This window comes from Ovis canadensis, chromosome 1 (genome assembly GCF_042477335.2).
Source record: "Ovis canadensis isolate MfBH-ARS-UI-01 breed Bighorn chromosome 1, ARS-UI_OviCan_v2, whole genome shotgun sequence".
NCBI classification, from domain to species: Eukaryota; Metazoa; Chordata; class Mammalia; order Artiodactyla; family Bovidae; genus Ovis; species Ovis canadensis.
The window spans coordinates 157258341-157273077 of NC_091245.1; the positions used below are offsets into that span (position 1 = coordinate 157258341).

Below are 14737 nucleotides of genomic sequence, written 5' to 3' on the forward strand. Positions count from 1 at the left end.
ACTCCAATTTAATGACAGCTTTTTTCAACTTATACAAGTTGGTAACATAGTAGAGTAGCACAACTTAGTTACACCTTAAGGATATTTGGTTCAAAATCCAGAACCCATAGTTATTCTTTCATGGAATCTGTGTATTAAATAGGAAGAGGAATCAAGATAAAATTAGAAATATTTCTACACAATGAGAAATATATATAGTAACGTGTGTGTGTGTGTGTGTGTGTGTGTGTGTTAGTTGCTGTTTGTCTGACTCTTTGTGACCCCATGGACTGTAGTCTGCCAGTCTCCTCTGTCCATGGGATTCTACAGGCAAGAATAATGGTGTGGGTTGTCATTCCCTTCTCCAAGGGATCTTCCTGACCCAACAATCAAACCTGGGTCTCCTGCATTGCAGGGAGATTTTTTGCCATCTGAGCCAATAGAGGTGCAGCTCTCTCTCTCTGTATATATACACACACACACACACACACACACACATACATATATATATACTATATAATATATATAAGTTAGTATGAGTTACAGAAATACTTTGCATAAGAGCAAATGAACATTTCTAAACAGGCCCAAGCAGAGAAAGTCTGAGAGATTTTAGTCGTAAGCATGACATATTTAAATAGGAGAGTCTTAATGTGAAGAGTGATTTTTGTCTCCTGAAAGTTCACTTATTTTCGCATTTCTTAGTATTCCATTCATGTTATCATTACTATTTCAAAGCGCACATAAGATTATCTTGAAGTTGGGAGAGATATGATTTACAATATGAAGCTAACTTATATGCAGAGCACATCATGAGAAATGCTGGGCTGGAAGAAGCACAAGCTGGAATCAAGATTTCTGGGAGAAGTATCAATAACCTCAGATATGCAGATGATACCACACTTATGGCAGAAAGTGAAGAAGAACTAAAGAACCTTTGATGAAAGTGACAGAGGAGCGTGAGAAAGTTGGCTTAAAGCTCAACATTCAGAAAACTAAGATCATGGTATACGGTCCCATCACTGCATGGCAAATAGATGGGGAAACAGTGTCAGACTTTATTTTCGTGGGCTCCAAAATCACTGTAGATGGTGATTGCAGCCATGAAATTAGAAGACACTTACTCCTTGGAAGGAAAGTTATGACCAACCTAGACAGCATATTAAAAAGCAGAGACATTACTTTATCAACAAAGGTCCATCTAGTCAAGGCCATGGCTTTTCCAATGGTCATGTATGGATGTGAGAGTTGGACTATAAAGAAAGCTGAGCGCAGAAGGATTGATGCTTTTGAACTGTGTTATTGGAGAAGACTCTTGACAGTCCCTTGGACTGCAAGGAGTTCCAACCAGGCCATCTTAAATGAGATCAGTCCTGGGTATTCATTGGAAGGACTGATGTTGACGATGAAACTCCAATACTTTGGCCACCTGACGTGAAGAGCTGACTCACTGGAGAAGACCCTGATGGTGGGAAAGATTGAGGGCAGTAGGAGAAGACGACAGAAGATGAGATGGGTGAATGGCATCACTGACTCCATGGACATGGGTTTGGGTGGACTCTGAGAGTTGGTAATGGACAGGGAGGCTTGGCATGTTGTGGTTCATGGGGTCGCAAAGAGTTGGACATGACTCAGTGACTGAACTGAACTGAACTTCCTTGTATTTTTAAGTCTGTACCATCTTTAAAGACTGAATGAATCTCCTAAAGTCATACAAAATTTTTTCACATCTACAAATTTCCTGAGTGAATATATTTTCTTTTAGGAAATCAACTGTTACTCATCACTAATAAAGAAACTTGGTCCAAAATGACTTATATAAAAGACCAGATCTGAACTCTGTTTTTTGGATGAAGAAGCACAGGTGAAAAAGGATTAAACTGTAGGCAAAATGTCTCTATTATTTTGTCACAGAACCTAAATAAAAATGAAAACATCTTGATTTTTCAAGCACTACTTTTTTACTACATCACACCACTCCTTGTTGTATATTTATATTTGATTTAAGTTTTTTCTTCTAGTGGGAAGCATTACTAGTCTCCCAAAGGAAACTGACATCCTTACAGAACTTAAAAAGTATTTGATCAAATCATCTGATTTACTTTTTGGTAAAGTAATTTTCCTGGAGAAGGAAATGGCAACCCACTCCAGTATTCTTGCCTGGGAAATCCCATGGACAGAAAAGCCTGGTGGGCTATAGTTTATGGGGCCACAAAGAGTTGGACACAACTGAGAGACTGAGAACAAAGTACTTTTAGGAAGAACTCCCAGTATGGAAATAGGTGGGGCTAAATAGTATAGAATCATACATTTCAAAGGAATTTTTCCTCCATTTTAAATTTCACTTTCCTTTGTCAGCTTGAAATGTAAAAGAATATTTTTAAAGAGAAAAAAGTGTACTTTTTTTTTAAATAACAGACTGATATTATTCATCAGCTTTTCTTGTAATTACATAAGACTTTATGTTGCCACCTATAGTTTAAAATTGCAGTAGTTTTCATTTTTCAGCCTTTTTTTTATTATTATATAAGGATTTCATTCAGTATGTGAAGCCAGTTGAAGCTATCAGAGGAGTGAAAAGGGAGGCATTCAAATCTAATTTTTGAAAGGGTTCCTTTTATGAAGCAGATGAGGTTAGCGTATGGCTCTGGAGGAGGAGGCAAGCTCTGGCTTGTTGAGGCCTTGTCAACCTGATGTTAGCCGTTTAAGTAAGAGCCTTGGTGCTGTTATCCATTCTTATGCTCTAATCCAAATAGGCTGTTATAAGTAGCTGAACATAATGGGAACAGATAAATGTCTTCTGCACAGGCAAGAAAAGCAAATACAGTAAACTTTTCCTCTTACAGTTGCTTCCAATGGCACTGTAATTATTGGTAAAGTTTAAGATGCCTTATTATTTTTAAAATTAGAGAATGTGAATAATTTCTATCAGAAAGATACTTCTTATATTAATATGTCAAGTTCTGGCCAACAGTATTCCACTAATGATATTCTGTATCTCCAATAATAAACCTTGGTTTGGATTCACTCTTGATTATCCCAGGACCATACAGGGGAGTTAGTGACAGAAAGTGGAAAGGAAGTAGACACATGGAATCCAGACTAAATGGTAGCAGTTTTTCCCCCTATTGAATACTAGTCCTTGGAGAGGAAACAAGCAGCTTGGGCTTCTGGGACTCTTTAGACTTAATTTTGCTTCAAAAATCCAATCTGAATGGGCCAGAATGCCATTTTTAAAAAGAGAAACTGCCACAAAACAAAACAGGTTGACAAGTTAGAAATTATTGTACACTGCATTTGTAGAGAACAGAATATACCTTTAACCTGAAAAGCTCGTTATTGGGAAAAAGGTGCTGTAATACTCAGGAGTTTATTGTATACAGTGCTTGTTGGAAGTGATTTCATTTTGACAAGGTTATACAGGATCTGTTGTGCTCTAATAAGCTCCAATAACAAAATATAGTTGAATTTTTTGAATTCCTTCATTAGAATGTGAAAAAGGACCCTTTTTCTATTATTTTGAATTGAGTATAATGATTTAGAGCTCTGACACTTTTAAAAACATTGAAAAACTGCATTTGGAATGTAATATTCTTCAGTATGGTGCATTTTAATCTTTTAGACTGGAAGATTCTTAGCAAAAATTCCTAAAAATAACTTCATGAATGGTAAAAGGAGAAGGGATAATTTTTTGCAGAGATCCACCATGTATAAGGCTCAATTACTGATCCATATCTTTAAAATTGATGCCATTTCCTATGTTCTGACAACATTGCTATTACCACCAAAAGATGTATTATTTATAAATTATCAGTCAAATTCAAAGCCTAGAGCTAAGTACCCTAAGGAAGCACTGAAATATACCATAGATTTGATACCTATTTCCTCTGTTATCTTATCATCTTTTATACTCATAAATAAAAAACAAAAAACTAGTAATGCATTAATTGCCAAGTAAATGTGATAGCTTCCCAGATTTCAACCACTAATTTCATAAAGAGCTATGGTATGTATTCTGTTTACTGTGAACTTTATTATTAATAAGAGAATAGTTGAATGTATTAATGACTATGTTAATTAAAGTAAATTTTAAAATTTTACCTTAATATTACTCATGTATTTTGATAGATGCTCTCCACTGAAGGAAAGATAGAGCTATATAGCTAGCGAGAGGCACATAACTCTGGGTGGGGTCACAATAGTGTGGTCATGACTGTAAACAATATTGTTATGGCAATACACCAGGGTCCTCTGTCCATGGGATTTTCCAGGCAAGAATACTGGAGTGGGTTGCCATGCCCTCCTCTAAGGGATCTTCCCAAACCAGGGACTGAAGCCAGGTCTCCCTCATTGCAGGCAGATTCTTTACCATTTGAGCCACCAGAGAAGCCCATAATTTTATGGTAGAGGGGTATAGGTAACAAAATGCAGGAATACTAGATAAACTCAGAAAGCGTGAAAAGTGTTCAGAAAAAGGAAATCAGTTGGGGTTTAGTTGATCAAGGAAGTCTTTACAGAGCAGGTAGGAATAAGGCTGAAAGTTGAGAGTAGCATTTCACTAGGCACATCAAAAAAGGGATGGCTGCTTTAAGATGAACGTGAAGTCGCTCTGACTCTTTGCAACCCCATACTGTAGCCTACCAGGCTCCTCTGTCCATGGGATTTTGCAGGCATTTCCTTCTCCAGGGACTCTTCCTGACCCAGGGCTCAAACCCAGGTCTCCCACCTTGTAGACAGATGCTCTACCGTCTGAGCCACCAGGGAAGTCCTAACTTTAAGATGAGACTGTGATACCATTGGGGTAGTCAGAGTAAATTTGTACCAAGGCAAAGTTGTATTTTTAAAAGCAAGAACATGCTGATTTCTAAAGATTGAGCTTACAGTTTATTAGAAACATAGGTACATAAATATATGTGTCATGGTAATATGTAAAACAAGCATGTGTAGAGGTGCATGTAAAGAGCTTGAAGGCACATTGAGGGAAGATATTACACATGACAGAGAAAAGTAATGAGAAACAGGATGTAACTGAGAACATGCAACAAAGAGAACAGAAAGAATCGAGTCTAAAATCTGGGGAAATGACTTGTGTCAGGGCGGATGGCTTGTATCCCAGGCTTTGGCTTTTCTGTTTACACTAACTGGTGTTATAAGAAATAAAGAAAAGAAGCCAAGCATACATGTGCTGAAGAACTCTAGCCCCTGTTGTTCCAGAAAACTTTAACACTGAGGCAGCTCAAGTGAGTATAGTTCGGAGTTCACATGAGAATCATAGAGGTTAAGCAGGAGACGTGATGGACAATGAGCTGTCATAGCAAAGTTTAGCCATGGTCCCTGGGAACACAGAATTTAGTTTCCTGATTCAATAGCTTTTTTGTATGAGCAGAAATTGTGTTTCTGAAAATGAATAGGTTCTTATAGAAGTAACCCACAGTATTTACACTGCATTTATTTGTACTCAATATTCACTCATATGAATAACTTTTGCAGCCAACTCAGACCTTACCTTCATAATATACAGTTGTGCAATTGACTAGATTTGAGGTTTTGTCTGACATTATTGAAATATTCCTGAATTTTCCTTATATGTTAGGGTAACACTTTATATAGGTTACAAGTAAGATGAAAATTGTAATTTATTTTAATTTACCTCTTATGTGTAGGTAAAACTATAGGCAAATATTTTCATGTCTTAGACCTTTATTTTTCTCAGCGCCCCATCAATACAAATTCTCAAATTTTTTCTTTAAAGGAAGTTCCTGATTTTATTATGGCTACTATAGTTTTCTAAAACAATAACATTTTATTAACAAATAATAAATAATGAACCATGGACCTCTATAAATTCATTTAAATATCTTATTTAAACCACAAAATTATTTTAGCAAGTTTTATCCATGATAGTATATAGTAAATGAGTAGTTCCCTAAGATTTAATCTGCTTGGAAAAGATTTAAACACATAATCACAATTTTAGAGAAATCGGTGTTACACATTTGTGTATATTGTGATAATAATTTTTTTAACAACTTAAGCTATTATTGTTTCATATTCAAATTTCTTACTAACTACAAGATGTTTTATTATTTCTGATTTTGAAGAACTTTATTGGAATTTCTCTTTTTGGTTTTAGGTCTATATACTAATTTCTCTGATCAGATCTAAACTAAAATAAACAAAATCTAATTATTTTCACTTTGCTCATTTCTGAAGATAGCTTTTTTCATCCACTACATGTTTTATCAGTTGTTAGGTCATCATTTATATATTAATATCTAGAAAATATATTATATAATACACTAAATTTCTTTTGTAAATTATAAATGCTGAACTTCTTAGCCACTTATTTTTCCCAGGCAAATAAACAATATTCAATTAGATTAACATGCTCTCCAAGGAAAATGACAATGAAAAATTTGAGCCAGTCTTTGTATTGTAGAAAACAGAGATGAAATATCATGTAGTTAATTGACTGATTTATTAGATGGCTTCCATTTCTAAATGTTAATATCCATAAATTACTTACCATTGATTTTTTTCTGTTTTTTATTTATAGCTATTTTTGTGTCCCATTTAAATACTCTTTAATCATAGGATGTGAACATGTAAGGCAAAAATCTTCTAAATTGATGTCATATTTAGCATATTACTTATAATATTAATATGACTGCAGATTATGTGGCTTTATGAACAGAATTAATAAATTGATGTTGAACCAGGATTAAGTTACTTTTATTATGTATGGGCACATTTGTAATACTTCTGCATGAATCAGTGTATTTTTATTCTACACAATGTATTTTTTTCAACAAGGAGAGATAAAAAATGAATGTGCTGTAGAAAAGGAGAAAGCGATCTTCATTTTTTATCCTGTGCTATATTTGGTTGAGTATGCTTTATACTAATAGCATAATGGTTTTAAAATATACAAGATTCTAGACACCTCAAGAATAAGGTAAATGACTATTACTTGTGTTTCCAATTTTGTTTTTCCTTGTGGGAATATAGCTTCATTCTCACTGAAGTGAAGTGAAGTAAAGTCGCTCAGTCATACTCGACTCTTTGCAACCCCATGGACTGTAGCTTACAAGGCTCCTCTGTCCAAGGAATTTTCCAGGCAAAAGTACTGGAGTGGGTTGCCATTTCCTTCTCCAACGGATCTTCCTGATTCAGGGATCGAACCCAGGTCTCCTGCATTGCAGGCAGATGCTTTACCGTCTGAGCCACCAGGGAAGCCCCTTCATTCTCATTATCAATGTTTTTATCAATGCTTAAATAAAAGGCCAAAACCTTTAAAATAATTGCTGAATGATGCCAAATGTTGGTGCTTACATGTAGGGGTAAAAACTAGAGAGGTAGGTGTTTGAACTTAGTAAGACAGCTCAGAATTTTACTAATTTCTGCTTTGACAAGAGTTATAGTCAGGCAGATAAATCATCTTGAGATGGAAATAATGTTAGAGAAATTTGTCTCTGCAGTATGCTTATATATTTAAGAAAATTCTCTCTATGATATAGCATATGTTTCTGTAATTTTCAAAGCAAGGAAACTATCTCAAAATCTTCTCATCCATTAAGTGGGGATAGTAATAGACAATTACTATCGCAATTTTGCTTTGATCATTGACCGCTGATCACAGTGAGTTACTCAGTGGTCCCTCCTAGCCTTTCACCCTTTCTTGGAAAGTCTCAAGTCAGGTAAAAATGGAGGGAGTTCCTAAGGAGATGTGGTGTGCATGAAACTCAGGTCAGGCTCACACAGCTTTCAGAGCCACAGAATATGTAGGCAAAGACAGTTTGTTTTGTTGTTTGTTGTTGTTGTTGCTTAATCACTAAGTCTTGTGAGACTCTTTGTGGCCCCATGAACTATAGCCCACCAGGCTCCTCTGTCTGTGGAATTTCCAGGGGAGAATTGTGGAGAGGATTGCCATTTTCTACTCCGGGGGATCTTCTTGACCCAGGGTTCAAACATGCATCTCCTGCATTGGCAGGTGGATTCTTTACCTCTGAGTCACCAGGGAAGTCCTCATTTTGTTAGCAAGGATATTTACTGAAAGAAGTTTTAGGTTGTAGAAGTTTTAGGTTGTCTTGAAAATGTATGCTTCAGAAAATAAAAAGTTTCTGTAAGTAGTAAGGAGAGAGAATTTTTTGTGATCAGCCATAATGAAATATTTTAGTTTTATATTAACTAGTCAAAAAGTGGACTTTTCTAGATCCCCTAAAATAAATTATATGCTTATAATGTTCTGAACAAATTCATTTAGTAAATTTTTACTGACCTTCTAAATTGTGCTATGTACCAAAAATAAAGCAGGCAAAATTCTTCCATTCAAAGCTTCATTGCCCAGTGCTGAAACTGACATGAATAAAATCATAGCAATAGAAAGTTTAGGCAAAAGAAATATCACTCTATTCTCTTGATCTTTCTGAGAATTCGAACTAATTCCAGCTAATCTTACATGGTTGAGTTGTAGTTGATTCTGATTAAAATCCTGAAATTGAATATTAAGATTAAATGTTTGCTGTTTCACAATAAAGTTGAAATAATTGAATGGACAGTGTGGTGAGAAGAAAGAACAGAATGAAGAAGCCCTCAATTTTCTCTTTTTTTCGAGAACAAAAATGTTTCCAAACAAGTTAGCTGAAATAATGTTCAGTTCAGTTCACTCCAGTCACTCAGTCTTGTCCAACTCTTTGCGACCCCATGAATCACAGCAGGCCAGGCTTCCCTGTCCATCACCAACTCCCGGAGTTCACTCAAACTCAGGTCCATTGAGTCAGAGATGCCATCCAGACATCTCATACTAGTCGTCCTCTTCTCCTGCCCCCAATCCCTCCCAGCATCAGAGTCTTTTCCAATTGGACAGCTCTTTGCATGAGGTGGCCAAAGTATTGGAGTTTCAGCTTTAGCATCAGTCCTTCAAATGAACACTCAGAATTGGTCTCATTAGAAAGGACTGGTTGGATCTCCTTGAAGTCCAAGCGACTCTCAAGAGTTTTCTCCAACACCACAGGTCAAAGCATCAATTCTTTGGCACTCAGCTTTCTTCAAGTCCAACTCTCACATCCATACATGACCACTGGAAAAATCATAGCCTTGACTAGAAGGACCTTTGTTGGCAAAGCAATGTCTCTGCTTTTCAATATGCTAGTTAGGTTGGTCACAACTTTCCTTCCAAGGATGAGCATCTTTAATTTCATGGCTGCAGTCACCATCTGCAGGGATTTTGGAGCCCCCCAAAATAAAGTCTGACACTGTTTCCACTGTTTCCCCATCTATTTGCCATAAAGTGAGGGACCAGATGCCATGATCTTAGTTTTCTGAATGTTGAGCTTTAAGCCAATTTTTTCATTCTCCTCTTTCACTTTCATCAAGAGGCTTTTTAGTTCCTCTTCACTTCCTGCCACAAGGGTGGTGTCATCTGCATGTCTGAGGTTATTGATATTTCTCCTGGCAATCTTGATTCCAGCCTGTGCTTCTTCCAGCCCAGCGTTTCTCATGATGTACTCTGCATATAAGTTAATTAAGCAGGGTGACAATATACAGCCTTGACGTACTCCTGTTCCTATTTGGAACCAGTCTGTTGTTCCATGTCCAGTTCTAACTGTTGCTTCCTGCCCTGCATACAGGTTTCTCAAGAGGCAGCTCAGGTGGTCTGGTATTCCCATTTATTTCAGAATTTTCCACAGTTTATTGTGATCCACACAGTCAAAGGCTTTGGCATAGTCAAGAAAGCAGAAGTAGATATTTTCCGGAACTCTCTTGCTTTTTTGATTATCTAGCAGATGTTGGCAATTTGATCTCTTGCTCCTCTGCCTTTTCTAAAACCAGCTTGAACATCAGAAAGTTCACGGTTCACCTATTGCTGAAGCCTGGCTTGGAGAATTTTGAGCATTACTCTATTAGCATGTGAGATGAGTGCAATTATGCAGTAGTTTGAGAATTCTTTGGCATTGCCTTTCTTTGGGATTAGAATGAAAACTGATCTTTTCCAGTCCTGTGGCCACTGCTGAGTTTTCCAAATTTGCTGGCATATTGAGTGTAGCACTTTCACAGCATCATCTTTCAGGATTTGAAACAGCTCAACTGGAATTCCATCACTTCCACTAGCTTTGTTCATAGTGATGCTTTCTAAGGCCCACTTGACTTCACATTCCAGGATGTCTGGCTCTAGGTGAGTGATCACATCATCGTGATTATCTGGGTCATGAAGATCTTTTTTGTACAGTTCTCCTATGTATTCTTGCCACCTCTTCTTAATATCTTCTGCTTCTGTTAGGTCCATACCATTTATGTCTTTATTGAGTCCATCTTTGCATGAAATATTCCCTTGGTATCTCTAATTTTCTTGAAGAGATCTCTAGTCTTTCCCATTCTATTATTTTCCTCTATTTCTTTGCATTGATCACTGAGGAAGGCTTTCTTGTCTCTCCTTGCTATTCTGTGGCACTCTGCATTCAGATGCTTATATCTTTCCTTTTCTCCTTTGCTTTTCATTTCTCCTCGTTTCACAGCTATTTGTAAGGCCTCCTCAGACAGCCACTTTGCTTTTTTGCATTTCTTTTTTCGGTGGGGATGGTCTTGATCCCTGTCTCCTGTACAATGTCACGAACCTCTGTCCATAGTTCATCAGGCACTCTGTCGATCAGATCTAGTCCCTTAAATCTATTTCTCACTTCCACTGTATAATCATAAGGGATTTGATTTATGTCATACGTGAATGGTCTAGTGGTTTTCCCCACTTTCTTCAATTTAAATTTGGCAATAAGGAGTTCATGAGCTGAGCCACAGTCAGCTCCTGGTCTTGTTTTTGCTGACTGTAAGAGCTTCTTCATCTCTGGCTGCAAAGAATATAATCAATCTGATTTCGGTGTTGACCATCTGGTGATGTCCATGTGTAGAGTCTTCTCTTGTGTTGTTGGAAGAGGGTGTTTTCTATGACCGGTGCGTTCTCTTGGCAAAACTCCATTAGCCTTTGTCCTGCTACATTCTGTACTCCAAGGCCAAATTTGCCTGTTACACCAGGTGTTTCTTGACTTCCTACTTTTGCATTCCAGTCCCCTATAATGAAAAGGACATCTTTTTTTGGTGTTAGTTCTAAAAGGCTTTGTAGGTTTTCATAGAATGGTTCAAGTTCAGCTTCTTCAGCATTACTGGTTGGGGCTTAGGCTTGGATCACCATGATATTGAATGGTTTGCCTTGGAAATGAACAGAGATCATTCTGTCGTTTTTGAGATTGCATCCAAGCACTGAATTTTGGACTCTTTGTTGACCATGATGGCTAATCCATTTCTCCTAAGGGATTCCTGCCCACAGTAGTAGATATGATGGTCATCTGAGTTAAATTCACCCATTCCAGTCCATTTTAGTTTGCTGATTCCTAGAATCTCGACATTCACTTTTGCTTCTCATGTTTGACCACTTCCAACTTGCCTTGATTCATGTACCTAACGTTCCAGGTTCCTTTGCAGTATTGCTCTTTACAGCATTGGACCTTGCTTCTATCACTAGTTGTATCCACAGCTGGGTATTGTTTTTGCTTTGGCTCCATCCCTTAATTATTTCTGGAATTATTTCTCCACTGATCTCTTGTACATACTGGGCACTTGCCAACCTGGGGAGTTCCTCTTTCAGTATCCTATCATTTTGCCTTTTCATACTGTTCAATAATGAAATAATGGTACTAGTGATTAAAAATATGTAAAAGTGACAGATTTGTTATTTGACAAGTCATTTTCTTGACCCAACTATCATATCAGCCAATGTGCTTCCCATCAATTTTTCTCATCCAGTTTCTTTTTAGGTGCATATGAAGTCAGATATGCAGATGACACCACCCTTATGGCAGAAAGTGAAGAGGAACTAAAAAGTCTCTTGATGAAAGTGAAAGAGGAGAATGAAAAAGTTGGCTTAAAGCTCAACATTCAGAAAACTAAGATCATGGCATCTGGTCCCATCACTTCATGGGAAATAGATGGAGAAACAGTGGAAACAGTGTCAGACTTTATTTTGGGGGGCTCCAAAATCACTGCAGATGGTGATTGCAGCTATGAAATTAAAAGATGCTTACTCTTTGGAAGGAAAGTTATGACCAATCTAGATAGCATATTCAAAAGCAGGGATATTACTTTGCCAACAAAGGTCCGTCTAGTCAAGGCTGTGGTTTTTCCAGTGGTCTTGTATGAATGTGAAAGTTGGACTGTGAAAAAAGCTGAGCACCGAAGAACTGATGCTTTTGAAGTATGGTGTTGGAGAAGACTCTTGAGAGTCGCTTGGACTGCAAGGAGATCCAACCAATCCATTCTAAAAGAGATCAATTCTGGGTGTTCATTGGAAAGACTGATGCTAAAGCTGAAATTCCAGTACTTTGGCCACCTCATGCGAAGACTTGACTCATTGGAAAAGACTCTGATGCTGGGAGGGATTGGGGGTAGGAAGGGGACGACAGAGGATGAGATGGCTGGATGGCATCACCAACTTAATGGACCTGAGTATGAGTGAACTCCAGGAGTTGGTGATGGACAGGGAGGCCTGGCGTGCTGCAATTCATAGGGTCACAAAGAGTCAGACATGATTGAGTGACTGAACCGAACTGAACTGAACTGAAGTCAAGGGGAGAAGATTAGAGAAAATGATGATCACATAAGCAAGAGCCAGATTTTGGGTCTATAATTGCTAGAGGTGGACATTGTAAAAGACTCTAGGGCAGGTGTCTTAAAGTAGGTTAGCAATTATTAAAACTACCCACTGTTTTTATATTTTTTAATATTAGCATGTGGTTGGAAGCCCTTATATATCATGCATCTTCATATGGAAAATAGAATATTGCTTGTTTTATAAAAGAATGCTCAAGAAAATATATAGATTGTCTCCAAAACTAATCAGAGTTAGTTATTGCCCATGTTTGTTAATACACAGTAAGGTAAAGAAATCTAAACAATGTGATATTTCTTGCTATACAAATAAATAAATAAAAACACCAAATACTGTTATTTGCATCTGAGAATCAAATGATATAGATGCTTTTGAAAAACTGCTTTTCAGAGCCAATGAAATTTTCTTCACTCCAGTGTCTGATAGCAAATAATCTAATATTTTATAATCTGTGATAGTTTTGTAATATCAAGTTCTTTCCACTGAGTTTTAAGGGACTAATATTATTGTACATTCTTATATTTGATAGCCCTGTAAGATATTTCCCTTTACACTAATTAAATACATATATTTGGAGATCCTAATGAGAAAATGATTTTGCTAACTGACAAAAAGTGTATTATTTTCTAATTTTAATATTTGTAAAAGTTCAAATTACACTCTTTTTTTTTAAAATTTAGAAAATGTCTTTCATTTATCTCTAGCATGCCTACCCTATTTAGGAGGCTTATAATGAAAATAAGAAGGTATAACAGAAATTAGTAAACAAGAGATGAACATGCATGTATACATAATATTTATTCATTCATAATGTTGTTCAAGTCAATGCTACTTTATGATCACGGTAATTGCACTCCAGGCAATACCCATTTTCTCTAGTGACTGATGTAGCACCGTTGGATTTTCAGAAGGTTATTTTCTTAATTTGACTGGCCAGGAAGTATTTTCCCTGTTGAAAAACAGGTGTAAACATCAATACCAAAGATAAGAGAGTAATCTCATGCTGTTTTCTGATGTCTCCAGCTTAGACAATTCAGCAGGTTAAAGTCTGAGGATTGAGTAGGGCTATTTATCAGAAGTAAGGAACTAGAAAAATTCTGGTGTGACTCACAGAGTTTAACTGAGGGAATGACAAGAAGCCTTTTAATAGCAAAATAATCTGTCAAATGCTCTGAATATATAGGGGCTGTGTAACAAACATGTGAAATCAAACCCCAGCACAGTAATTACAGGTAATTTGTGAACTGTTTCTCATTTTCTCACTGTGTAAATTATATGCCTATACACCTGAGACAAGAGTTGACTCTTAGGATCTTACTGAAATTCTCATTGTTTGACACTGGCTATATTGTTTCAGTGTTTATGCTGCTTTTCCAAATTTCAGCTGCTTTTGAGTGAAAGGAAGGAAAATCTTGTAAACTCTGAGCTATTTGTTCAGTTTATTATGTCCTCTGTACTTGAATCTACTGTCAACTTTTGTCACTTTGACTATTTATGGACTAGGGGTTGAATATTATGGTTCAAATCATGTTCAATAACTTCTCCTAGGTATGCCAAATAATATGAATCATAAACATTTCAGATATTGAGTTCCATGCTAGTTGACCCAATACTTGTTAAAGACTCCTATGTACTGAAAAATTGTAGAAGGCGTTACCAGCTAACCAGGGTAAGAATTGCAAGATTCTAAGCTGTACATTAACACCATTTCTGAGAAAAGGAAAAGCAAAATAATAGTAATAATAATAACAGTTGGCTTCTTTTTTGTTTGTGTCTAAAGATTGCTTTCACCCTATTTCCTATCGTTTGCCTAAAAATATCAAAAAGTATTTAACATGCATATACTCACCCATCGTTAATGTTTATTTAATCTTATATGGTGGTGTTATTTGTGTATATTTTCTGTTGTGTTGTTTCTTTGTTTACTTCTTTGACAAAGCATGTCAATTTTTGTTTTACCTATCTGTATTTTGCTACTGCATGTCAAACATTTTAAATGACTCAGTGAACAAATGAATTCTTGTCATTTTAAATTTCACTCAAAATATTGCAGGCAATCTGCTTGTCTTCAAACATTGCTCCCGGTTTTTGCTTTGTGTAAGA

At 36.6% G+C, this 14737-nt stretch overlaps 1 protein-coding gene across 3 annotated transcripts in view; it reads left to right on the top strand.

Moving 5' to 3' along the window:
- Positions 1 to 14737, top strand: part of CADM2 (cell adhesion molecule 2) — a 1299579-nt gene that overhangs the window by 1186998 nt on the left and 97844 nt on the right. The gene's annotated exons all lie outside the window — the stretch shown is intronic.